Raw genomic sequence first — 27,362 nt, forward strand, 5'->3', positions numbered from 1 at the left:
AAAATAAAGAAGCTGAGAAAAAGAGAGATAAACAACTACTGGATCACGAGGGCAGAATTTGAGAGATAAGCGATACCATAAGATGAAACAACATTAGAATAATTGGGATCCCAGAAGAAGAAGAAAGAGAGAGAGGGGCAGAAGGTATAATGGAGCAAATTATAGCCGAGAACTTCCCTAATTTGGGGAAGGAAACAGGCATCAAAATCCAGGAGGCACAGAGAACCCCTCTCAAAATCAATAAAAATAGGTCAACACCCCGACATCTAATAGTAAAACTTATGAATCTCAGAGACAAAGAGAAAATCCTGAAAGCAGTTCGGGAGAAGAGATATGTAACCTACAATGGTAGAAACATTAGAATGGCAACAGACCTATCCAGAGACCTGGCAGGCCAGAAAGGACTGGCAGGATATATTCAGAGCACTAAATAAGAAAAATATGCAGCCAAGAATACTATATCCAGCTAGGCTGTCATTGAAAATAGAAGGAGAGATAAAAAGCTTCCAGGGCAAACAAAAACTAAAGGAATTTGCAAACACGAAACCAGCCCTACAAGAAATCTTGAAAGGGGTCCTCTAAGTAAAGAGAGAGCCTAAAAGCAGCATAGACCAGAAAGGAACACAGACAATATACAGTAACAGTCACCTTACAGGCAATACAATGGCACTAAATTCCTATCTTTCAATAGTTACCCTGAATGTAAATGGGCTAAATGCCCCAATCAAAAGACACAGGCTATCAGCTTGGATTAAAAAACAAGACCCATCGATATGCTGTCTGCAAGAGACTCATTTTAGACCCAAAGACACCCCCAGATTTAAAGTGAGGGGCTGGAAAACCATTTACCATGCTAATGGACACCAAAAGAAAGCTGGGGTGGCAATCCTTATACCAGACAAATTAGATTTTAAACCAAAGAGTGTAATAAGAGATGAGGAAGGACACTATATCCTACTTAAAGGGTCTATCCAACAAGAAGATCTAACAATTGTAAATATCTATGCCCCTAACATGGGAGCAGCGAATTATATAAGGCAATTAATAACAAAAGCAAAGAAACACATCGACAACAATACAATAATAGTGGGGGACTTTAACACCCCCCTCACTGAAATGGACAGATCGTCTAAGCAAAAGATCAACAAGGAAATAAAGACTTTAAATGACACACTGGACCAAATGGACTTCACAGATATATTCAGAACATTCCATCCCAAAGCAACGGAATACACATTCTTCTCTAGTGCCCATGGAACATTCTCCAGAATCGATCACATCCTAGGTCATAAATCAGGTCTCAACCGGTACCAAAAGATTGGGATCATTCCCTGCCTATTTTCAGACCACAATGCTTTGAAACTAGAACTCAATCACAAGAGGAAAGTCGGAAAGAACTCAAATACATGGAGGCTAAAGAGCATCCTACCAAAGAATGAATGGGTCAACCAGGAAATTAAAGAAGAATTTTAAAAATTCATGGAAACCAATGAAAATGAAAACACAACTATTCAAAATCTTTGGGATGCAGCAAAGGCAGTTCTAAGAGGAAAGTATATAGCATTACAAGCCTTTCTCAAGAAACAAGAAAGGTCTCAAGTACACAACCTACCCCTACAACTAAAGGAGCTGGAGAGAGAACAGCAAATAAAGCCTAAACCCAGCAGAAGAAGAGAAATAATAAAGATCAGAGCAGAAATCAATGAAATAGAAACTAAAAGAACAGTAGAACAGATCAACGTAACTAGGAGCTAGTTCTTTGAAAGAATTAACAAGATTGATAAACCCCTGGCCAGACTTACCAAAAAGAAAAGAGAAATGACCAAAATCAACAAAATCATGAATGAAAGAGGAGAGATCACAACCAACACCAAAGAAATATAAACAATTATAAGAACGTATTATGAGCAACTCGATGCCAGCAAATTAGATAACCTGGAAGAAATGGATGCATTCCTAGAGATGTATCAACTACCAAAACTGAACCAGGAAGAAATAGAAAACCTGAACAGACCCATAACCACTAAGGAAATTGAAGCAGTCATCAAAAATCTCCAAAAAAACAAAAGCCCAGGGTCAGATGGCTTCCCAGGGGAATTCTACCAAACATTTCAAGAAGAATTAATACCTATTCTTCTGAAACTGTTCCAGAAAATAGAAATGGAAGGAAAATTTCCAAACTCATTTTATGAGGCCACCATTATCTTGATCCCAAAACCAGACAAAGACCCCATTAAAAAGGAGAACTACAGACCAATATCCCTGATGAACATGGATGCAAAAGTTCTCACCAAAATACTAGCCAATAGGATCCAACAGTACATTAAAAGGATTATTCACCACGACCAAGTGGGATTTATCCCTGGGCTGCAAGGTTGGTTCAACATCCGCAAATCAATCAATGTGATACAATACATTAACAAAAGAAAGAACAAGAATCATATGATCCTCTCAATAGATGCAGAAAAAGCATTTGACAAAGTACAGCATCCTTGATCAAAACTCTTCAGAGTATAGGGATCGAGGGTACATACCTCAATATCATAAAAGCCATCTATGAAAAACCTACAGTGAATATCATTCTCAATGGGGAAAAACTGAGAGCTTTCCCCCTAAGGTCAGGAACATGGCAGGGTTGTCCACTATCACCACTGCTATTCAACATAGTATTAGAAGTCCTAGCCACAGCAATCAGACAACAAAAAGAAATAAAAGGCATTTGAATCAGCAAAGAAGAAGTCAAACTCTCACTCTTTGCAGATGATATGATACTTTATGTGGAAAACCCAAAAGACTCCACCCCAAAACTGCTAGAACTCATACAGGAATTCAGTAAAGTGGCAGGATATAAAATCAATGCACAGAAGTCAGTGGCATTCCTATACACCAACAACAAGACAGAAGAAAGAGAAATTAAGGAGTCGATCCCATTTACAATTGCACCCAAAACCATAAGATACCTAGGAATAAATCTAACCAAAGAGGCAAAGATCTGTACTCAGAAAACTATAAAATACTCATGAAAGAAATTGAGGAAGACACAAAGAAATGGAAAAACGTTCCATGCTCATGGATTGGAAGAACAAATATTGTGAAGATGTCAATGCTACCTAGAGCAATCTACACATTCAATGCAATCCCCATCAAAATACCATCCACTTTTTTCAAAGAAATGGAACAAATAATCCAAAAATTTGTATGGAACCAGAAAAGACCCTGAATAGCCAGAGGAATGTTGAAAAAGAAAAGCAACCTGGTGGCATCACAATTCCGGACTTCAAGCTCTGTTACAAAGCTGTCATCATCAAGACAGTATGGTACTGGCACAAAAACAGACACATAGATCAATGGAACAGAATAGAGAGCCCAGAAATGGACCCTCAACTCTATGGTCAACTAATCTTTGACAAAGCAGGAAAGAATGTCCAATGGAAAAAAGACAGTCTCTTCAACAAATGGTGTTGGGAAAATTGGACAGCCTCATGCAGAAGAATGAAACTGGACCATTTCCTTACACCACACACAAAAATAGACTCCAAATGGTTGAAAGGCCTCAATGTGAGACAGGAGTCCCTCAAAATCCTAAAGGAGAACACAGGCAGCAACCTCTTCGACCTCAGCCGCAGCAACTTCTTCCTAGAAACATCACCAAAGGCAAGGGAAGCAAGGGCAAAAATGAACTATTGGGACTTCATCAAGATAAAAAGCTTTTGCAGAGCAAAGGAAACAGTCAACAAAACCAAAAGACAACCGACAGAATGGGAGAAGATATTTGCAAATGACATATCAGATAAAGGGCTAGTATCCAAAATCTATAAAGAACTTATCAAACTCAACACTCAAAGAACAAAGAATCCAATCAAGAAATGGGCAGAAGACATGAACAGACATTTTTCCAAAGAAGACATCCAAGTGGCCAACAGACACATGAAAAAGTGCTCAATATCGCTCGGCATCAGGGAAATCCAAATCAAAACCTCAATGAGATACCACCTCACACCAGTCAGAATGGCTAAAATCAACAAGTCAGGAAATGACAGACGTTGGCTGGGATGCGGAGAAAGGGGAACCCTCCTCCACTGTTGGTGGGAATGCAAGCTGGTGCAGCCACTCTGGAAAACAGTATGGAGGTTCCTCAAACAGTTGAAAATAGAGCTACCATATGACCCAGCAATTGCACTACTGGGTATTTACCCCAAAGATACAAAAGTAGGGATCCGAAAGGGTACGTGCACCCCGATGTTTATAGCAGCAATGTCCACAATAGCCAAACTGTGGAAAGAGCCAAGATGTCCATCGACAGATGAATGGATAAAGAAGATGTGGTATATATATACAATGGAATATTATGCAGCCATCAAAAGGAATGAGATCTTGCCATTTGCAACGACGTGCATGGAACTGGAGGGTATTATGCTGAGTGAAATAAGTCAAACAGAGAAAGACATGTATCATATGACCTCACTGATAGGAGGAATTCTTAATCTCAGGAAACAAACTGAGGGTTGCTGGAGTGGGGGGGTTGGGTGGGAGGGATGGGGTGGCTGGGTGATAGACACTGGGGAGGTTATGTGCTCTGGTAAGTGCTGTGAATTGTGCAAGACTGTTGAATCTCAGATTTGTACCTCTGAAACAAATAATGCAATATATGTTAAAAAAAAAAAGAAGATAGCGGGAGGGGAAGAATGAAGGGGGTGAAATCGGAGGTGTAGACGAACCATGAGAGACGATGGGCTCTGAGAAACAAACTGAGGGTTCTAGAGGGGAGGGGGGTGGGAGGATGGGTTAGCCTGGTGATGGGTATTGAGGAGGGCATGTTCTGCATGGAGCACTGGGTGTTATGCACAAACAATGAATCATGGAACACTACATCTCAAACTAATGATATAATGTATGGGGATTAACATAACAATAAGAAAATTTTAAAAAAATTTTAACTCTATCAGCTTGGAGGAAAAAAATGCTATTTAACTTGGGTCTTTTCTTTATACTGAGACACACAATTCATTTAATAGTCAATTGGTCCATGTATTCAGCTTTAGGAGAGAATGAGATATAGGTATCATTTCAAAAGTTTGTGTTATACCTCTTTGCTTTTATGAAAGACCTACATGAGTACCTGTTCTTGCTAACCAAAAGAAATCCAAAGAGGATTTTGGCCTTTGTAGAAAAAGGCAAAAAGCAAAAATAGCATTCAGTGTTTGTTTTGCAATAAGCCATTATAGAGGCAGTGTGTTCCCCAACCAGCAAGTGGCACCACCAAGCTCTTTCCCCAGGAATACACTCAACATCAAGCTGCCATAACTTTGAACTGTGTATGTGAGCATCTGTGGTTTATCTCTATTTATTTTGTACATCCATTAGAAGATATTTCTGTTAGCAAGGGTATCAGAAATGACAATCATTACTGCATTGTTTTGCTGTTGAGAATCTGTATGATTTTGAGGAAGTCATTTGATTTTTATGACAATCATTATTGCTAATTGAATATAATTAAGGATACAGATGAATAGCCAGATAAAGAGACACATAAGTCCAGAAGGGTCCTGAATGCAGGAGCTTCTGTCCCTGTGGAGCTGGATGTGTTTACCAGCCCAGAAGTTTTCTGAATCCTGTAGTTAGAGTTTTTTATGGAGGCTTCATTTTGTAGGCATGGTCAATTATTAATTCAATCTCTAGCCTCTCTCCTCACCCTGGGGGATGGGATGTAGGGCTGAAAGTTCTAAGTCTCAAGTCATGGTTTGATCTTTCTGGTAACCAGCCTCTATCCTAAAACTTTCCAGGAGCCCACCAAGTATCATCTCATTAGAACAAAAGGTGCTCCTATCACCCAGGAAATTTCAAGGGATTTAGGAGCTTTGTGTAAGATGCTCCTATCATTCTCATCACTCAGGAAATTCCAGGGATTTTAGGAGCGCTGTGTCAGGAATTGGGGGGCAGATACCAAACATATATTTATTATGTCACAAGAGCAAACCCAAACTTGGCTCTTTTATCTCTCTCTCTCCATGTTACTGGAGAATCCTGGTACCTAGTTTAATACTCTTTAGAGACCTGGAGACTAAAAAATACATTCTTTTGTTAAAAATGGTACATTTTCATTTTTTAGCTTTTCTACATTAAGATTTTTTATAATTTATAAAATTAATACATGTTCTTGACAAAATTAAAACATGTTTTTGCATACCTGGGGTTTACAAATGAAAAGTAAAAGTTCACCTCCCTTTTCTAACCCTGACTTTCACAGTTCAACCAGTTGAGATTAAATGTCTCTGGTTTTCAAAATTCCCATGTAACTGGTTCTTGAGAAAAAAATTAGGAGTGAGTGGAGGCGGGGCACTCCTTACTTGCACAAGCAGATGAGAGGTCCTAGATTTTCCAAGAGTCATAGTAAGGAAAGGACTAGTTACCTGATCTAAACAAACAAGATATCCAAGTTCCTTAATTTAGATTTCCAGTTTCATTCTTTGAACAGGGAGACTCTTTTAGAAAAAAAATTTTTGAAAACAAGTGCCAAGATTTTTAGAACATACTTAGTAGTTATTAATTATTTCCACTGAAGCAGAATGAAAGAAAATGGGCTTAAGCAGTAGTAGGAAAATATTTAGTTTGGGTAGAAACCTTGAGGATTATTATGCAGGAATAAATCATTAGGGTCAGTGTTTCCCTGTCAAATGTGTGTGTAATTTTCATGTGAAATGGATTTGCCAGGTGGTACACCAGATAAATGGTTCACTGGTTCTTAGACTTCAGGGTTTTATAAATGAGTAAAACTAAAGAGAAAAATGTGAGTTGTCATACTGTTGCTATTTTGTTAAATTAAGAATACTTTTAAACAACTAGTACTTAATTTCATAAAAGGAATAACAATTCATACTAAAAAACTAGGCAAAATAAAATCTCAGACTATAACATGGACTCTTTAAATTAGTAGATTTAGCTATATGAAAAATTTAATTACATCACCTATGTTTTTCTCAGTATTTCTTAGACCAATGCCTATTTTGTCAGGGATCACCACTAATTTTTGAACTAGCATTTGGAAATTATTGCACTATATAGGCTTTCACAGCTCTTTCCAGGTTTCAGATGTTAAAGCTTCAAGACGTGGATTTTTTGTTTTGTTTTGAGCTTTTCCTCCTCTACTGGGGTGGGTGTGGGATGCAAATTAGAATCAGGCTTATTCATCTCTTATGTTATTACTTTATTATGTGCCTGGAGTTACTGAGTTCTTGCCTGATTTAGATAATGAAAAGAGTTTTGTAGGAGACCCAGAGCTGGTCAGGGGTGAACACTGGCTCACTACAGCTCTGGTGATTTTATGTGTCTTCAGTGAACTGGAACAGAAGAAATCAATCATTTACCAAGAGCTAGTCATTTGTTCTGGAACTTACCTGAGAAGCAAAGTGAGTTTGAAAACTAGGCTATCAGAAATAATTTCATTCTTTGATTAATAAATTGAGATGTGGGATTTTCCAATTGCTATTTTTTTTTTTTTGGAAACTCAGCCAACCAGTAAATAGATGTTACTGTGCCACCATAACTTTGGAATCAGAAGGCTTTGTCTGGTCTATAGCATTTGACTCTGAAAGATGGAATCTGATCCATAGTCTAAGATGCTGAGAATTTTTAATTCTGTTAGATGATTAGATCTACACCAAGAAGATTAATTTGATTGTATATGATTGTCCCCCAGATCAGTTTTGGGATCAGGAACAAATTCCATGCTTTTTCCAAAAGGGTCTAGGAGTACTGCTGTGCTGGTATTTCTGTTTATCAGAGTTAACTGCTATGGAGAAATAAGGTAAGGGAAAATGACAGTGCCAGACAGTATCCCAGTCTGCTTCCCTATTTACTTTTGGCTATTCTAGTGTTTATTTTGACATAGGTTGAAGTGTCAGCAGTCACCTTTTCTTAGTGAATGAACCAGGTTTCATTTCCTAGAAGAATATGTTAGGCATATACTTTAGAGACACCAGTTTGGATTGCAGATGACATGAAATTTGTGGCTTGGAGTTAAAGCATAGAGTTTGGAGTCAAACAGATCTGGGTTTAAATCTCCCAGCTCTGGTACCTATTAGCTGTATGATTTTTAAGCAAGTTAATTTTTCTAAGTCTTAGTTTCTCTATGTAAGATACGAAAAATGATAGGATTCGTAGGGTTATCATGAAGATTAAATTCGGTAAAAATGCAAAGTGCTTGCCCTTAGTATAAACTGTTGTTGTTCTTGTTATTTTTGGAGGTAAAATAGGATATCTGCTGATCTTCTTAGGACTAGAATTCACCTGCAGGCCTTTTGTTTCCTCTCCATATTTATTGATCTATTACTTTCTGAATCTGGTAGAAAGCAGTCTATTAAAAATATTCTCTTATCTAGGATTTGACTTCATGATATTTGCTTGTTAATATATTCTCACTGCCTCTCTGACCTTTTGGACTTAGCCTGCCTAACACGAAGGCCTAAATTTTACAGTGGCTAGGGGTTTGTAGGACATTATTATTGTGATTTTTAGGGTCTTTCATTGGCTTAAATATAATAGGAGCGCAAATAAACTTTTGCTGATTGATAGCTGACCTCTCTGGATTTAATTTCATGCTTAAAGGCCCTATGTCCTTCTCTATGGGTAGATTTCTGATGCTAGCCCACTTCAGCTAGCTTTTATCTCTTTTAGCCATCGTGTACTAACCGACATCTGATTAATGCCATGGCACGATGTCTGATCTGTGACAGAACAGATTTGTGTCATGATCAATCCCCTTTGTGAAGGGTAAGTACTCTTAACAACAACAGCAAAAAATCCCTTGTACCCTAGGTCCATGTAACAGAAGTAGCTGTACCTGAACTGTTAAATGTTTTGGGACATCTAGAGTCTACTTTAGAGTGGAATTCTCTCCCCTTATTTTCTGTTGCTCAGAAAATGGGTTCTTGTCTACATAGAGACAAGAATGAATTTGTTTAAAAATGTCATCTGAGAGGGGCGCCTGGGTGGCTCAGTCGTTAAGTGTCTGCCTTCGGCTCAGGTCATGATCCCAGTGTCCTGGTATTGAGCCCTGCATCGGGCTCCCTGCTCAGCAAGAAGCCTGCTTCTCCCTCTCCCACTCTCCCTGCTTGTGTTCCCTCTCTTGCTGTGTCTCTGTCAAATAAATAAATAAAATCTTTTTAAAAAAAAGTCATCTGAGAGTATTTTTATACTAGATTGTACTCTATTTCTATTTTCTATGATAAGCTTGAGCTGCCATCTTTTCAAGACAATTTTACAAAAAAGTAGAAAACCACATTTGAAATTTAGGTATCTTCATTTTGTAAAAGAGTGAACTAAATAAGCTATTGAGATCTTGTTTAGTTTCAGGATTCAATAAAAAAAACCCAAAAAAAGCCTGGTTGAAAACTGAGACTCTGGAATTATATTTTGGTGTATGGGTTATTTGGGGCAAATAAATTCTTACATTAACTTTTTACTAATTTCATAATAGAATTAAACTTGTTTCAGGGCTCCTGGGTGGCTCAGTCGTTAAGCGTCTGCCTTCGGCTCAGGTCACGATCCCAGGGTCCTGGGATCGAGCCCCGCATCGGGCTCCCTGCTCAGTGGGAAACCTGCTTCTCCCTCTCCCACTCCCCCTGCTTGTGTTCCCTCTCTCGCTGTGTCTCTCTGTCAAATAAATAAAATCTTAAAAAAAAAAAATAGTAAACTTGTTTCTGCCACTTAACAGACCTTAAATAAATCACGTTAAAATACTGTTTTGTATTTTTCATCACAAAAAAAGAATGAAATGTCAGTATATATGTACAAGTACTTTTAAATTCTAAAGCATTATACAAATATAAGGTTGAATAGAAGATTCTTATTCATCTTCCCTATTATAAATTCTTCTTTATACATGATAGTGATTCAGTAACTGTCTCACTGGGGTTTTAGGAGAATAAAGATGATGGATTTGATGAGTTGTGAGTGTCTCAAAAGAATACAAAGTAGTTAGAATGATAAATTTATTTTATTTTTTCATTTCATCAAAAAGATTTTATTTATTCATTTGAGAGAGGGAGCACAAGCAGGGGGAGAGGCAGAAGGAGAGGGAGAAGCAGACTCCCCACCAAGCTGGGAGCCTGACATGGGGCTTGATCCCAGGACCTGGAGATCATGACCTGAGCCGAAGGCAGATGCTTAACCATCTCAGCCGCCCAGGTGCCCCAAAGGATGATAAATTTATAATTAGTCACCTGTGTTTGATACTGAAGAATGTTAACATTTGTCATAATCATCAAGGTTATTAACAACAGTACTCTCAGGCTTTAACAAATTTTTAAATCTGAAAGCTGCAAGAAATGTCAAATTTAGAATATTTACATATCTAGGGGGAGGGTGGAGGAATCCGTCAGATATAATGACATCCTGCTTCCCTCTACTGGGCTTAAATGAAATTACCTTTTTTTTTTTTTTTTAAAGTTTTAATTTTAATTCCAGTTAGTTAACATACAGTGTTATATTAGTTTCAGGCTTACAATATAGTGATTCAACATGTCCATACATCACCTGGTGCTCATCATGACTTAATTCCCATCACTTATTTTACTCAAGACCCCAACTCTGCTTCTCTAATTAAAAGTCTGTTTCTTGGTGTCTTTCTCTCTTTCCCTTTGCTCTTTTGTTTTGTTTCTTAAATGCCACATATGAGTGAAATCATATGGTATTTGTCTTTCTCTGACTATTTCACTTAGCATAATATTCTCTAGATCCATCCATGTTGTTGCAAGTGGAAGATTTCATTCTTTTTTATGGGTGAATCATATTCCATTGTATATAATGGATACCTATTGTTTCTTAAAACTTGTTTCCTTGGCATAGAATGGTCAGTGTCTTTAAGTTTCAACAAGAGGAGAGAGGAAGACAGGGGAATCAGATCACATTTCAAATTTTACTGCCAGTGTTGAAGAGCCATGTAATTTAGAGGACACTGCTCCCTACTATAGATCATCACTTACTTCTCTCACATGTTTGCCTTAGTAATGGTGGGGAAGTTTTAGGGATCTTTCTTTACAGATTTTTTTCTAAAAACTAAACTTGCATCTGCCTACGGCCTTGGATAAAGAAACTCGGAGTTATTAGATGAAAATGTATTGTTTACAGTTTGTCAATCATTATACTATAGGTTGGAGCACACATCCTTTAAAGTTTGTTCATGAGATTGCAAAAATTCAGTCATCTTCAGGCTCCACTTCTAATTCTCTCACAATTTCCACCACATCTAAAGTACTTCCTCCACTGAAGTCTTAAACACCTCAAATTCATACATGAGGGTTGGAAACAGCTTCTTCCAAACTCCTGTTAATGTTGATATTTTGACCTCTTCCAAAGAATCACAAATGTTCTTAATGTTACCTAGAATGATGAATCTTTTCCAGAGGTTTTCATTTTACTTTACCCAGATCCATCAGAGAAATCACTGTCTGTGACAGTTATAGTCTTACGAAATGTATTTATTAAATAATAAAACTTGAAAGTCTAAATTACTCCTTGATCCATGGGCTGCAGAATGGATATTGTGTTAGCAGGCAGGAAAGCAATATTAATCTCATCATATATTTATATTTTTCTTTCTTTTTATTTATTTGACAGAGAGAGATACACACAGCGAGAGAGGGAACACAAGCAGGGGGAGTGGGAGAGGGAGAAGCAGGCTTCCCGCGGAGCAGGGAGCCCGATGCGGGGCTCAATCCCAGGACCCTGGGATCATGACCTGAGCCGAAGGTGGATGCCTAAAGACTGAACCACCCAGGAGCCCCTCATTGTATATTTCTGTCAGAGCTCTTATGTGACTAAGTACATTGTCAATGAGCAGTAATATTTTGAAAATAATGTTGTTTTTTCTGGGCAGCAGGTCTCAACAGTGGGCTTAAAATATTCAGTAAACCATGTTGTAAACAGATGTGCTGTCATTCAGGCTTTTTTTTTTTTTTTTTTTTTTTTTTTTTAGAGCACAGGCAGAGTAGATTTAGCATGATCCCAGGGTGCCTGGGTGCCTCAGGTCATGATCCCAGGGTCCTGGGATCGAGCCCCATGTTGGGCTCCCTGCTCAGTGGGAGCCTGCTTCTCCCTCTCCTCCCCCCTTGTGCTCTCTTGCTATCTGTTTCTCTCTCCCAAATAAATAAATAAATAATAAAATCTTTTCAAAAATAAATAAAAGTAATGATCCCTAAGTGAACTAATAGATATAAGTATTGCACACTGACAGCTGCTTATATTATAAAAAGAGAGGCTATTTGGTGTTATGTGTTCCTTGAAGGAAGAACACGCCACAACCTATGAAGCATTACTGGTCATTGACTCCAAAACCCCTGAATTTGACCTTTTAGGGTGGCAGTATATATCTAACCATCAATAAACAGAAAATACCGAGACAAAAAATATGATAAACTATACCACAGAGGTGCGATCAGAAAAATACAGAAAAATCTGTGGAAAATTAAAGGATAAAAAACTGATTTGGGGGCACCTAGGTGGTGCAATTGGTTAAGTGTCCGACTCTTGGTTTTTGCTCAGGTCGTGATCTGAGGTTGTGGGATTGAGCCCTGTATCAGGCTTCATGCTCTGTGTGGAGTCTGCTTGAGGCTCTCTCTCCCTCTGCCCCCCTCAAAACTAAATAAGTAAATCTTTAAAAAATTTTTGATTTCTTCAACAAATCAATGAATAAGAAGGAAAAAACCCCAAAAGATGGAAGGGGAAACTGGTGTTTAGAAGAGATTTAAAGATATATATATATATATATGCAGAGGCAGGACTTCTGGAAAGGTGGTGTGAAGCGCTTGGAAGACCTACTGCCCAGTGAAACAGCTATTTAACTGTGAAAATTATAAGAAAACAACCATGTAAAGTCGCTGGAAATTGTCCTATGGGTATAAAACAAATAGACAAATATTTATTCAAGAAACTATTAAATCTTAATGGAGCAGTGAGAATCTATGGCATTTAAGACATGACTTGTTTGCATCCTCTTCCTGTCAGACTTGTGTGATGAAAGCTCTACTCCAGGTGCTTTACTGGGAGTGGGTGTGGCCAAGAGATGGAAACTCCCTCCCCACCCAGCTCCTGCTCTAGGGCTACAGTTTCACTCCAGGAGGGGCAGCGGAAGACTGCCAACATCATTCATCCTTCCCAGCCCTATGCTCTGTTTCAGACAGGTGCAGCTAAGGGAACAGAGACTTCTTTCTCCTACTCACCCACTATTCATAGAGCAAGGGCTCTGCCTCATATGCAACAGGCAGAAAATACTGGGGCCTGATGACACTTGTGCCAACTTGCTTATATATTGGAGGCTGGTAGAGATAAGCCAAAAGAACCAGGGTCTGCCATTCCCCTCTCCCTGTGCTTCTGGTGTCATATCCAAAAAATCATTGCCAAGACTAATTAGACGTTTTCCTCTATGTTTTCTTCTGGAAGCTTACAATTTCAGGTCATATATTTAAGTCTTTAATCCATTTTGAGTTGACTTTTCTGTATAGTATAAGGATCCAATTCCTTTTTTTTTTTAAATGTGAATATCCAGTTTTGCCATCACCCTATATTGAAGAGATTATTCTTTCCCCATTGTTTATTCTTGGTTCCTTTGTCAAAGATTAGTTATATGGTTGTTTATTTCTGGGCTCTCGATTCTGGTTTTTTTTTCTTATACGTCTGTTTTTATTCTGTATTATTTTGCTTACTCTACCATATTATACCAATGCCATAAGCATTATTTTGCTTACCATACCATATTATTTTGCTTCCTGTAGCTTTGTAATATAATAGGAAATCAGGAAGTATGATGCATTCATTTTTGTTGTTCTTGCTCAAGATTGCTTTAGCTATTCAGGGTCTTTTGTGTTTACATTTTTCTCCAAAAAATGTCATTGGAATTTTATAGGGATTGAACCTGTAGATTATTTTGGCTAGTATGGACATTTTAATAATCCTAATTCTTCCAGTCCAGGGACACAGGATATCTTTCCATTTATGTATGTCTTCAGTTTCTTTCATCAGTGTTTTAGAGTTTTGAGTGTACAGATTTTTCATCTCCTTGGCTAAATTTTTTCTTACGTATTTTATTATTTTTGATGATATTGTAAGTTAGATTGTTTTCTTAATTTCTTTTTCATATAGTTGTTAGTGTTCAGAAATACAGATGATTTTTGTAGATTGATTTTGTATTCTGCAGCTTTACTGAATTTACTTCTAAAAGTTTTTTTTTATGGAGTCCTTAGGATTTTCTGTGTATAAGATCTTGTCATCTGCAAATAGAGACAATTTTACTTCTTCCTTTACAATTTAGATACCTTTTATTTCTTTTTCTTGCCTAACTGCTCTGGCTAGCACTCCCATAGAAGTGACAAGAGTGAGCATCCTGTCTTGTTGCTGATTTTAGGGGAAAAGCTTTCAGATTTCACCACTGAGTATGATGTTAGCTTGTCATGTATGGCCTTTATTGTGTTGAGGTACATTTCTTTTATATCTAGTATGTTGAGAAGTTTTTATTATGATAGGATGTTGAATTTTCCTAAATGCTTTTAATGCTCCAGTTCAGATGATCATGTGATTTTTAGACTTCATTATGTTTATGTGCTTGTTATGACTTTGTTAAATTAAATTTGTTAAGAGGAGCACAGGGCAGGTCCTAGAGGAAGTATACAGCACTCTTCAAGGGGCCACGTGGGGAGGTCAAGGGCAGAATGCAGACAGGCAGAATTTGGGGCACACTGTTTTGTTACAGACTGTGGGTGGAATGTGTTGGGGTTCCCAGGGTAGGGCCAGATCAGCCAATTCAACCAAAGAAGCATCATTTTCATAAGCCCATGGGGGTTTTCATCCAAGAGGCACATAAAGCATACTGGTCCTGGGAGCCAAGGGGTACTGTTGATCACAAGGGCTGTTGGGGAAGTCATATCAGGAACTTATATTTATTGTGACTCTGGACTGCTATCAAGGGCATGCACTTGCCTGAGGGGGCTGGTGTCTAAGGATCCTGCAAGCTCTGGGCTTAACAAAATGGATCTCAAGGTAGCAGTGCCATGGAGTAACTCTCAACAGTGGTGTATCACATTTATTGTTTTGCATATGTTGAATCAGCCTTGCCTTCAAGGGATAAATCCCGTTGGGTAATGGTATATGATCCTTTTAATGTTCTGTTGCATTTTGTTTGCTAGCATTTTGTTAATGATTTTTGCACCTCTGTTCTTCAGGGATATTGGCCTGTAATTTTCTTTTCTTGTATCGTTTTTGTCTAGCTTTGAACAGGATAGTACAGGCCTCATTAAATGAGCTTGGAAGTATTCCATCTTCTGTAAATTTTTTGGAAGAATTTGAGAAGGTCGGGCATTAATTTCTCTCTTAGGGGAGAACACAGGAAGTAACCTCTTTGACATCGGCCACAGCAACTTCTTGCAAGACATGTCTCTAAAGACAAGGGAAGCAAAAGCAAAAATGAACTGTTGGGACTTCATTAAGATAAAAAGCTTCTGCACAGCAAAGGAAACAGTCAGCAAAGCTAAAAGGCAACCCATGGAATGGGAGAAGATATTTGCAAATGACATATCAGATAGAGGGCTGGTATCCAAGATCTATAAAGAACTTACAAACTCAACACCCAAAAAACAAATAATCTAGTCAAGAAATGGGCAGAAGATATGAACAGACCCTTCTCCAAAGAAGACATATGAATGGCTAACAAACACATGAAAAAATGCTCCACATCACTAGCCATCAGGGAAATACAAATCAAAACCACAGTGAGATACCACCTTACAGCAGTTAGAATGGCTAAAATTAACAAGACAGGGAACAACAAATGTTGGTGAGGATGTGGAGAAAGGGGAACCCTCTAATACTGTTGGTAGGAATGCAAGCTGGTACAGCCACTCTGGAAAACAGTGTGGAGGTTCCTCAAAAAGTTAAAAATGGAGCTACGCTACAACCCAGCAATTGCACTACTAGGTATTTACCCCAAAAATACAGATGTAGTGAAAATAAGGGGCACATGCACCCTGATGTTCATAGCAGCAATGTCCACGGTAGCCAAACTGTGGAAGGAGCCAAGATGTCCTTCAACAGATGAATGGATAAAGAAGGTGTGGTTCATATATACAATGGAATATACTCAGCCATCAGAAAGGATGAATACCTATCATTTGCATCGACGTGGATGGAACTGGAGGGGATCATGCTAAGTGAAATAAGTCAAGCAGAGAAAGACAATTACCATATGGTTTCACTCATATGTGGAATATAAGGAATAGCGCAGAGGATCATAGGGGAAGGGAGGGAAAACTGAATGGGGAGAAATCAGAGAGGGAGACAAACCATGAGAGACTCTGGACTCCGGGAAACAAACTGAGGGTTACAGAAGGGAGGGGGTGGGAGGATGGGGTAACTGGGTGTTGGGTATTAAGGGGGGCATGTGATGTGATGAGCACTGGGTTTTATATGCAACTAATGAATCACTGAACACTACATCAGAAACTAATGATATACTATATGTTGGCTAATTGAACATAATAAAAAATAAAATAAAATCAATTTATAAATTAAAAAAAAATGTTTAGTAGAGTTCACCGGTGAAACCAAATGGTCCTAAAATTTTCTTTGTTGGGAGGTTGCAATTACTGATTCTGTCTTCTTACTCCTTATTTGTTCAGAGTTCCTGTTTCATGATTCAGTCATGATAATTTGTATGTTTCTAGGAATTTACCCATTTCTTCTGTGTTATTCAATTTGTAAGTGTATAACTGTTCATAATAGTCTCAGGATCTTTTGTATTTCTGTGGTATTGGTTGTAATGTCTTTCCTTTTTCTTTTTTGACAATAAAAAATGGTAATTAAATTTTATTGGATCAATGATTCTTTTGTTCTAGTACCCAGTTCATTATCTGTTAACACATTTTTATCAAATAATATAGTTACTAAAACTTCCATGTTATTTTCCAATAAAGCAGATAAAACTCATTGAAAATAATTTTTTATTTTACTATAGTTGATACACAATGTTACATTGGTTTCAGGTGTACATCATAGTGACTCAACATCTCTATTCATTATGCTGAGCTCACCACAAGTATAGCTATCATCTGTCACCATACAGTGCTGTTACAGTATTACTGACTATATTTCCTATGCTATGCTTGTGTAATGTCTGTAATGTATGCGGTGCCTGTGTAATGTCTCCCCTTTCATTTCATTTATTTGAATCTTTTCTCCTTTTTCTTAGTCAGTCTAGCCAAAAGTTAGTCAGTTTTGTTTATACTTATGAAAAACTCGGTTTTGTTGATCTTTCTATTGTTTCTCATCCTCTATTTCATCTATTTCTGCTCTGATCTTGTTTCCTTCCTTCTATTACTATTGGGCTTACTTTGTTCTTTTTCTAGTTCCTAGAGGTGTAAACTTAGGTTGTTTATTTGAGATCTTTCTTTTTCTTTATGTAAGCATTTATTGTTCTAAATTTCCCTCTTAGAACTATTTTTGCTGCATCCCCTAAGTTTTGATATGTTGTGTTCCTTTTTTGCAGTTGTCTTGAGATATTTTTAAATTTTTCTTGGGGTGCTTGGGTGGCACAGTCAGTTAAGTGTCTGCCTTGGCTCAGGTCATGATCCCCGGGTCCTGGGATCGAGTCTCACATCGGGCTCCTTGCTCAGTAGGGAGTCTGCTTGTCCCTCTGCCTGCCTCTCTCTCTCTGTGACAAATAAATAAAATCTTAAAAAATTTTTTTCTTTTAATTTCTTCTTTGATGCATTGGTTGTTCAGGAGTGTGTTGTTTAGTTTCCATGTATTTGGGAATTTTACAGTTTCCCTCTTGTTATTGATTTCTAATTTCATATCATTATGATTGGAAAAGATGCTTGATATGATTTCAGTCTTCTTAAATTTGTTAAGACTTGTTTTGCGACCTAATATATTATAATTCTGGAGAATATTCCAAGTGCACTTGAAAAGGATGTATATTCTGCTACTGTTGAATAGAATATTATATATATGTCTGCTAGGTCCATTTGGTCTAAAGTGTAATTCAAGTCCAGTGTTACCTTATTGATCCTCTGGATGATATCTCCATTGTTGAAAGCGGGGTATTGAAGTCCCCTATTATTGATATTGCTCTTTATTTCTCCTTTAAGATCTGTTAATAATTGCTTTGTATATTTAGGTATCCCTAAATATATGTATATTTTAAAGATTTTATTTATTTATTTTAGAGAGAGAGAGCAAGTGGAGGGAGGGGCAGAGGGAGAGAGAGAATCTCAAGCAGATGCCATGCTAAGCACAGAGCCCGATGTGGGGCTCAATCCTATGACCCCAAGATCATGACCTGAACTGAAACCAAGAGTCTGATGCTCAACTGACTGAGCCACCGATGTGCCCCTAAATATATTTTTATAGTTCTTCATTCTTTTCTTCTTCTCTTGCTTTCTTCCTTTATGATTTGATTGCTTTCTTTAGTGTTATGTTTGGATTCCTTTCTCTATATTTTCTGTGTATCTATTATAGGGTTTTGGTTTGTGGTTACCTTGAGGTTCATGTATAACATCCTCTGTATATAGCAGTCTATTTTAAGTTAATAATCACTTAAGTTCAAACACATTTTATTTATTTTTATTTTTTATTTTTTTAAAGATTTTATTTATTTGACAGAGAGAGACACAGCAAGAGAGGGAACACAAGCAAGGGGAGTGGGAGAGGGAGAAGCAGGCTTCCTGCAGAGCAGGGAGCCCGATGCGGGGCTCAATCCCAGGACCCTGGGATCATGACCTGAGCCGAAGGCAGACGCTTAATGACTGAGCCACCCAGGTGCCCCCAAACACATTTTAAAAGCACTATATTTTTACTCCCCTTCCCTGTTTTACGTATTTGATGTCATATTTTATATTTTATTTTGTGCATCCCTTAACTAATTATTGTAGATATAGTTGATTTTACTACTTTAGAATTTTAACATTCATATTAGGTTTGCAAATGGTTGATCCACTACCTTTACTATATATTTGTTACTGGTGAGATTTTTTTCTTTCATAATTTTCTTACTTCTAGCTATGGCTTCTTCTTTCCCCTCTAAGAAGGTCCTTTAAGTTTTCTTGAAAAGTTTGTTTAATGGTGATGAACTCCTTTAACTTTTGTTTTCGAAATTCTTTATCTCTTTTTCAATTCTGAATGATAATCTTGCTAAATGGAGTATTAGTTGTAGGTTTTTTTCCTTTTATTTATTTATTTTTTTAAAGATTTTATTTATTTGACAGAGAGATAGCGAGAGCAGGAACACAAGCACAGGGAGTGGGAGAGGGAGAAGCAGGCTTCCTGCCGAGCAGGAAGCCTGATGTGGGACTCAATCCCAGAACCCTGGGATCATGACCTGAGCTGAAGGCAAACACTTAATGACTGAGCCACCCAGGCGCCCAGTTTTTTTCCTTTTAGCACTTGGAATATATCATGTCACTGTCTTCTGGCCTGCAAAGTTTTTGCTTGAAAAATCAGCTGATAATCTTATGGATGGTCCCTTATATATAACTAGTTGCTTTTTTCTTACTGCTTTTAAGATTCTCTCTTTAATTTTTGGCATTTAAATTATGTGTCTTGGTGTGGACTTCTTTGGATTCGTTTTGTTTGGGGTTCTCTTTGGTTTCTGGACTTGGATGTTTGTTTCCTTCCTCAGGTGAGGGAAGTTTTTAGCAATTATTTCTTTAAAAAATTTTTCTGCCCCTTTCTGTCTTCTGAGAGCATTATAATGTGAATGATTGTACACTCAATGTTGCCCAGAGGTCCCTTAAACTATCCTCATTTTTTTCTTTTTAAAAAAACTATCCTCATTTTTCTTACTCTTTTTTCTTTTTGTTGTTCAGCTAGGATGATTTCTGCTACCCTCTTTCAGATTGTTGATACATTCTGCATTTTCTAATCCTCTGTTGATTCCTTCTAGTATAGTTTTCATTTTAGTTATTGTATTTTTCAGCTCTGATTGGTTCTTTTTTATATTTTTTATATTCTTTTGAAATTATCACTGTGTCATTCATTCCCCCCCAAGTTCAGTGAGCATCATAATGACCATTACTTTGAACTCTGTTATGTGGAGTGCTTATTTCCATTTCATTTAGTTCATTTGCTGTGGTGTTGTCTCATTCTTTCATTTGGAACATGTTCCCCTGTCTCCTCATTTTGCCTGGTTCTCTGTGTTTGTTTCTATGTCTTACATAGGCAAACTGTGCCTCCTGGTCTTGATGGAGTAGCCTTATGTAGAGTTCATCCTATGGGGCCCAGAAACACATTCCTTCCTGGTCACCAGAACCACGTGCTCCAGGGATGTCTTCTGTATAGGCTGTATCTGCCCTCCTATTGTGGCTGGGCCATGACTGTTCTGAGTGCACTGGTGTGCAGAACTGGCCCCTGGCACAACTGGCTTAGAGGCCTGGGTATGGCTGCTATGGTGGTGCTGATAATTGGGGCTAGCCCTGGGTATGGCTACCTTCAGGGCCCAGCCACAACTGTTGGTGCACTGCTAGGTGGAGCCTGTCCCATCCCCCATAGGAGCTGCTTTGAAAGGGGTACCTGCTGGGGCAGGTGGGTTGAACAGGGCATAGGATAATTTTGGGGTAGGGTTAGCAGTCTTGAAAGGTAGATGGAGAGTGTCAGAATGGGTATCCACCAGAGTTGGCCCAGCTAGGCAGAAGGAGGGCAAGAATAATGGCATTCACCAGCATTTCCCTTCCTGGAGAAAGTTCCTATAGATACCTGCCCTTCCATCACATGCCCTAGAATTAGTCAATAAGTCTCCTTCATATATGGCCTGGGTGCTTTTAAAACTGCTGCCTGTGTGCTGGGTCTCACTGTGACTGAATTTGTGCATGGGCTCTTTAAGAGTGGAGTCTCAGTTTTCTGTATCCCTCTATCTCTTCTGGAGGTAAGCCCCACTGATTTTCAAAGCCAGGTGTTATGGGGGCTCATCTTCCTGGTGCAAGTCCCCAGGGCAGGGGGTGCCCAATGTAGAAATTGAACCCCTTGCTCCTCAGGGAGGATCTCTATGCCTGTGATATCCTTCCTGCTGTGGGTCACTGTGCTGAGAGTCTGGATCCTGATCAGTCTGTGTCTCTGCCTCTCCTACCCTTCTTGATGTGTTTTTTTCTTTTTATATTTAGGTGTGGAAGAGCTGTTCTACTAATCTTCAGATTGTTCTGAGAGTTGCTCTATATGTAGTAGTAGCCTTGGTATGTCAGTGGGAGGTGAGCTCAGGATCCTCCTATTCCACCATCTTCATTGGGATCCCCTGATGCTGAAAAATTTTAAAACAATTTATTGAGAAACAAAACAGATGAAAATAGAGTGGAGAAAAGAGAGGTAAACCAGAGAATAGACTCTTAACTGTAGAGAACAAACTGTGGAGTGCTGGAGGGGAGGTGGGCAGGGGAATGGGTTAAATGGGTGATGGGTATTAAAGAGGGCATTTGTGATGAGCACTGGGTGTTGTATGTAAGTGATGAATTGCTAAATTCTGTACCTGAAACTAACATTACATTGCATGCTGACTAACTGGAATTTAAATAAAAATTTGTTAAGATGCAATTCACATAAGATAAAATTGATCACGGGGCGCCTGGGTGGCTCAGTCATTAAATGTCTGCCTTTGACTCAGGTCATGATCCCAGGGTCCTGGGATCGAGCCCTGCATCGGGCTCCCTGCTCCGTAGGAAGCCTGCTTCTCCCTCTCCCACTCCCCCTGCTTGTGTTCCCTCTCTTGCTGTCCTGTCTCTCTCTCTGTCAAATAAATAAATAAAATCTTTTTAAAAAAAGATAAAATTGATCACTTTAAAGTGAACAGTGTAGTGGTTGTTAGTACATTCACAATATTGTGCAACCCCCATCTCTATCTAGTTCCAAAACATTTCTGTCACTCCAAAGTAAAAACCCCTTTTTCATTAAGCAGTTTCTCTCCATTTCCCTACCTGGAAACCACTGCTGAGTTAAGTTACTATGGCTTTATCTATTCTGGATGCTTTATAATTAATAGAATCATTAAAAATGTGACCTTTGTATCTGTTTTTTTTTTTTTCACTTAGCATAATGTTTTGAAGGGTAATCTATGTAGCATGTACCAGTACTTCATTCCTTTTTATGGCTGAACAATATTGTATGTATATGTCACAATTTGTTTATTCATTCATATGTTTATGGACATTTGGACTGTTTCTACTTTTTGGCTATTCTCAGTGCTTTTATGAGCATAGATATACATATAGTTGTTTGAGTGTTTGTTTTCAATTCTTCGAGGTGTGTACCTAGGAGTGGAATTGCTGAATCATATGGGTAATTCTATATTTAATTATTTAAGGAAACATCAAACTGTTCGCATTTTTGGTACTCTTAATTTCTTTGTGTAGATTCAAATTTCTATCTGTTATCACATGTTTTTTCCTGAATGATTTCCTTTAACACTTCTTATAGTAATGGTTTGCTTCAGTGTATTCTCTTAGCTTTTGTTTGCCTGCAAAATCCTTACTTTCTGTCCTTGTTTTTGAAAGGTATTTTTTCTATGTATAGAATTCTAGGTTGACAGATTTTTTTTTTAAAGATTTTATTTATTTATTTTGACATAGAGAGAGAGAACACAAGCAGGGGGAGGGGCAGAGGCAGAGGGAGAAGCAGACTCACCACTAAGCAAGGAGCTTGACGCAGGGCTTGATCCCAGGACCCTGGGATCATGACCTGGAAGGCAGATGCATAACTGACTGAGCCACCAGGCGTCCCTAGGTTGACGAATTTTTTCCCCCATTTCAGTTATTTTAAAGATGTTGTGTCTATGTTTTCTGGATTGTATTATTTCTTATAAGAAGTGTGATGTCAAAAAAAATTTTTTTTAATTAATATGCAAAGACAAACTAGGAAAAACAATTTATAATCTATGTGAAAATGAAAGTCTAGCTTCCTTAATATATAAAGAGCTTTCAAAATCAATTAGGAGTAGGCCAATAACTTGTTTGCAAAGAATACAATTCACAGAAAAAAAAAAATGGATTTCAAACATGCAAAAGGATACCCAGCCCTACATACCAAACAAAATACCAGTTAAAACTAGGAGTGCAACCATTTTTCATTTAGCAGATTGGCAGAGACCAAAGAGTTTAAAAATATGTTAGGGATGACAAAGGTGTGGAAAAGCAGAAACTCTTTCACACTGTTGGCTGAGAAATGTAAATTGACACAATAGAGTAAGGATGGCAGTTTGGTACTATCAGATAATAAATGTATATGCCCTTTGATCAAACAAACAAACAAAAAGTGTGATGTCATTCTAATCTTTGTTCCTGTGTACATAATATGGCTTTTTACCCTGAATGCTTTTGTGGTTTGCTGTTTATCACTGATTTTCAGTAGTTATATTAGGATGTGCCTTGGTGTGTTTTTTTTTCCCCATGCTTCTTGTGCTTTCTATTTTCATTAAATTTGAAAAAAATTTGGTTATTTCTTCAAATATATTTTGCTTTTCCCTGCTTCTCTACTCCTTCTGGAATTCCAGTTCCATGGTCATTAGCCTTCTTGATATTGTCTCATAGTGCACTGAGGGTTTGCTCATTTTTTCTTAAAGATGTATTTGTTTATTTGAGGTGATGGAGGGGAACAGAGGAAGAGGGGGAGAGAAACCCAAGCAGACTCTCCACTGAGTACAGAGCCAGTTGTGGGGCTCAATCTTACAACCCTGAGATCACGACCTGAGTTGAAATCGAGTTGGACACTTAACTGACTGTGCCACCCAGGTGCCCCTGCTCATTTTTTAAGTCTTTTTTCTCTGTTTCATTTTAGATATTTTCTTTTTTTTTTTTAAAGATTTTATTTATTTATTCATGAGAGAGAGAGAGAGAGGCAGAGGCAGAGGGAGAAGCAGGCTCCCCGCGGAGCAGGGAGCCCGATGCGGGACTCGATCCCAGGACCCTGGGATCATGACCTGAGCTGAAGGCAGATGCTTAACTGACTGAGCCACCCAGGCGTCCCGCATTTTAGATATTTTCTATTTCAATATTTTTAAGTTTACTAATCTTTTCTTTTGCAGTTTCTACTTTGTCATATTTTAATTTCGTGTATTTTTCATCTGTAGAATTTCAATTTGGGTCTTTTTTATATCTTCCATATCTCTACTTGTCTATTTTCCTCTACCTTCTTGGACATTATGGAGTATATTTGTTATAATTTTGTTAACATCTTTGTCTGCTGATTTTTATGATCTGCTATTTCTGAGTCCCATTTCCATTGATTAATTTTCCTCTTGGGCATGGGCCATATTTTCCTGCTTCATTGTATATTTATAATATTTTTTTTAGAAGGCAAGGTAAGGGGCATCTGGGTGGCTCAGTTGGTTGAGCAGATGATTTCGGCTCAGGTCATGATCTTAGGGTCCTGGGATCAAGCTCTGCTGGCATGGGGCTTTGCACTTAGTGGGGAGTCTGCTTCTCCCTCTGTCCCTTGCCCTGCTCATGCTCTGTCTCTCTCAAATAAATAAATAAAATCTTGGGGTGCCTGGGTGGTTCAGTCACTTAAGTGTCTGCCTTCAGCTCAGGTCATGATCCTTGGGTCTTGGGATCGAGCCCCGTGTCAGGCTCCTTGCTTAGCGGAGAGTCTGCTTCTCCCTCTTCCTCTGCCCCTCCCTCCTGCTTGTTCTCTCTTTCTCAAATAAATAAAATCTTAAAAAAAAAACTTTTTAAAAATTTTTTAAATTTTTTAAGATTTATTTATTAGAGAGAGATAGTGAGAAAGAGAGAGACATAGTACAAGCCAGGGAAGGGGCATCCCAAAAAAGAAATAAAATCTTTTAAAAAGGCAAGGTAAACAAATAGCTGAAATATTTTATTTGTTCACAAGTAAGTTTGTTAACACTATATAATGAAAATCTACAAAGAATAATGTTACAGATTTTGGTTAGATTTAAGTCAGACATTCATTAATAAGGAATCTTAGAATATGAACATTCCAGAAATTTCTCTAAGCCATCTGATCAGAATAACTATCTCTGATTATTACCTTACTTTAAAAGGTACAGGGAGGGGTGCCTGGGTGGCTCAGTCTGTTAAGCAGTTGCCTTCGGCTCAGGTCATGATCTCAGGGTCCTGGGATCGAGCCCCACATCGGGCTCTTTGCTCAGCGGGGAGCCTGCTTCTCCCTCTCTCTCTGCCTGCCTGCAACTCCCCTTGCTTGTGCTCTCTCTCTCTCTCTCTCTCTGTGTGTCAAATAAATAAAGTCTTTTAAAAAAGAGAGAAAGGTACAGGGATACATTTGAATTGAACTCAGAATTTTTCAAAATAAGCCCTAATTAATAAAACTATTTTATATTCAAACTAAAACAATTTTAATAAAACTTTCCTTTCCAGAAACAATAATAAAGGAAACAAGGCATTTTGTAAAATGTGGTTCTAAACAAGTAACAGTAAAAAATGTGTACTTCCACCTCCTCAAAACAGAGGCTACTTTCTGTTCCTCAGCCTTGGAAACAAGGTGATGAACAGTCTGTAAGTTTTGGCAGGGGGTTGCAATAACAAAGCTCAAGCAGTTCTTAAAAAGAATTTGGGGGAACTTGACCAAAGGATCCAAATTCAGTTTTTAATAACAGATATAGGGGTGAAATGGCTCCTTCCAAGTAGCAGTGCCACTGCCCCATGCTCACCTGTGTTGTGTTCCTGCTCTGAGGGAAACTTCTTCTTTTTAGAGGTTCACTGTCCAGGGAGCTCTCTGTGTGAATGAGGTGAGCACAGACTCCACATGGCTATTTTAAGGCCTGGAGTCAAAAGTATTTTTCAACATGGCTGGGCAGAGTCCATTGTTAAACAACCCATCTCCAGTTTGTCCTAATTCCTCATCAAGCATTTGTAGACCTAGGACAACAGTTTTTATGTCACCATAATCACATCTATGTCATTCTAACTTATGATTCATACTCTGTGCCTTGAAATAGTCCATGTATTTAACAATAATACCTACACATAAAACAATCTACCGTTACAACTTATACGGTCACAAAACATTAATGATCTTCTGTAGACCAAGCAAGTGTTTTTAACCATAATTGTGGCACATCAAATTCACAGCCAAAATCCCCAAGATCAAACAGATTTGCACAATGCAAATAATATTTTAAAATACACACACACATACATTCATACACACACTTCTTACAGAATTGTGCTTGGGAAAACTCCCATTTGTTGAGTGGCACTGAGGACACCTTTTGCTAAACTGCTGCTCCAGGTATTTTTGTTTGGAAAACCTATCATAATAGGTCACAGCTGTTTACTGATAAGCAGAAAAGAAAGATATGCTTGTGGCAAGCAGAAAGTTTTAAGGTCTTTCAAGTTGTATTTTAAAAAGGACCTACAGAAATGTTTTAATGTTCTCAGGATGCAAAGTTGGAGCTGAAATGTGATTATCAAACCAGCTACAAAAAGTGTATGGCAGCCATCTCTTCAGGTAAAACCTGGTACCCAGATATGCAAGAAAGCTTCAGGACAGGCTTCAGGAAAGCTTCAGGCTTGTTGATCTTGTCCCATATTCTCGCATAATCTGATCATGTGTGGAGCTGGACAGAGGGGCAGGTGCTGCCATTTTGGGGAACCAGGGCTCAGCAGCACCACCACAAACTCCATGGGCCACTTCAGCATCACCTGCATGTCATGCCACTGAGGGGCCAGGGATCAGGAGCGACTGGGGAGCTGCTGGAGCAGCTGCCCAACCTCTGGCTCCTCAGCGGAGCTCACAGCCAACCAAGATTTATAAGATTTTATTAGATGCCAGACATTGCAGAGTTTCCATTATTGGTTATTAGATTTATATATACATATATACATATACGTATATATATATATTCCTTTAAATTTGATTTTGACTTGGATGTCACTAACTCTGACTCTATCTGATCCTTTCAAGGCTTGCTTATTTTTCTAAGTCTTGCTTTTAAACTTTCATTTGGGCAGTCTTTGATGTAGAGCTAATTTCGTCCCATTAGTGAGGCGATACTCTTCTTATGATTCTACCTTATTATTCTGTAGGACCCTCATTTCCTGCCTATATGTTAGGAAGTCTTTCCACTCTGGCTGATGGAAACACAAACTATTGCTTTGGAGATTGTTTCACCTATTCCTCTCTGGTTGTTCTGTTCCCAGTCTTCATGGTTTTCTGTCTCACATGCATAGATCAATACTTAATCAAGGACTCGAGGGTACCCCTGCAAATCTCCAGAGCACTATATCTTTGTGGCTACCTCTTCTCAGATAATCTGCTTCATGTATTGTAGCTCTTTGGCCTCTCCAAACTCTGAACTCTGTCTCCTCACTCACCAAGACAGCCCATCTGTTTGGATTCCCCCTCACTGCACTCACTTT

The 27,362-nt window shown here is 38.3% G+C and overlaps 1 protein-coding gene across 1 annotated transcript in view; it reads left to right on the forward strand.

Moving 5' to 3' along the window:
• TMEM116 (transmembrane protein 116) overlaps positions 1-27,362 on the forward strand; it is a 56,570-nt gene that overhangs the window by 17,971 nt on the left and 11,237 nt on the right. The window lies entirely within an intron of this gene.

This window comes from Neomonachus schauinslandi, chromosome 14 (assembly GCF_002201575.2).
Source record: "Neomonachus schauinslandi chromosome 14, ASM220157v2, whole genome shotgun sequence".
Taxonomy (NCBI): Eukaryota; Metazoa; Chordata; class Mammalia; order Carnivora; family Phocidae; genus Neomonachus; species Neomonachus schauinslandi.